Source organism: Alligator sinensis, unplaced genomic scaffold, assembly GCF_000455745.1.
Source record: "Alligator sinensis unplaced genomic scaffold, ASM45574v1 scaffold366_1, whole genome shotgun sequence".
In the NCBI taxonomy this organism is placed as follows: Eukaryota; Metazoa; Chordata; order Crocodylia; family Alligatoridae; genus Alligator; species Alligator sinensis.
Window position 1 is genome coordinate 4,238,732 of NW_005841851.1, and position 818 is coordinate 4,239,549.

Consider the following 818-nt stretch of genomic DNA (forward strand, 5'->3'; position numbering starts at 1 on the left):
ACAGGTGGCTTAGAATGCCCAATTAATTAAATGCTCTGCTAGGAGATTATTAAGGAGAGCTGGAATGGAGATTTAACTCTTTCTACCATATTGGACACCATCAATTTTGTATCCTGGAAAGGGAAGAGAAATAGCAGCCATAGAAGTGCTGTCCTTTGGGGATAAGTTTGACAGTTCACGTTCATGCCGGTTTTTCAGCTTTTCAGCATTTATAAAATTCCTACTTTGACTAGCTTTTAAGAAAGATCTTTGACAAAATGATAGCCTGTTTAATCTTTTCCTTATATCTATACCAGAGAGGTTTCAGCTCCGTAAAAAAGAATGTCTTGTTTTCTATACATTTAATGCCTAAATGTAGTGCATAACATATTTGCGATGCTATGCAATTCTCAAATTAAATATATATGAGTGAAGCAACGTATGTATTTTGCAATGCACCTGCTAGCGAACTAATGAGAGGCACTTCTTTTTAACTGACTTTTGTGAAGTGTTTGCATTTCATGTCCACTAGGTCTCCAACAAAAGGCAAAGACTTTTAGATAAGTTGGGAAAGGCTAGAAAATACCTGCAGAGCCATCCACTTACTACAGCTCCTGTAGACCTGCTAAGAACTTAGCTACTGTCAACAAGATAAATACACATTTGGCACCACTGGCTAAAAGGGCCAAGAATTAATATTGCCCAACCACACTGATATAACTGTTATTAATTAGTACAGCTTAGCTTATTTTTGTGCAAAGAAATTTGTTGCTCTGATGCGTTTCAGTATTTCTCTCCTACCCTGTTTCTTTCCTTCTCTAGGGACCAGGAGGGGCTGC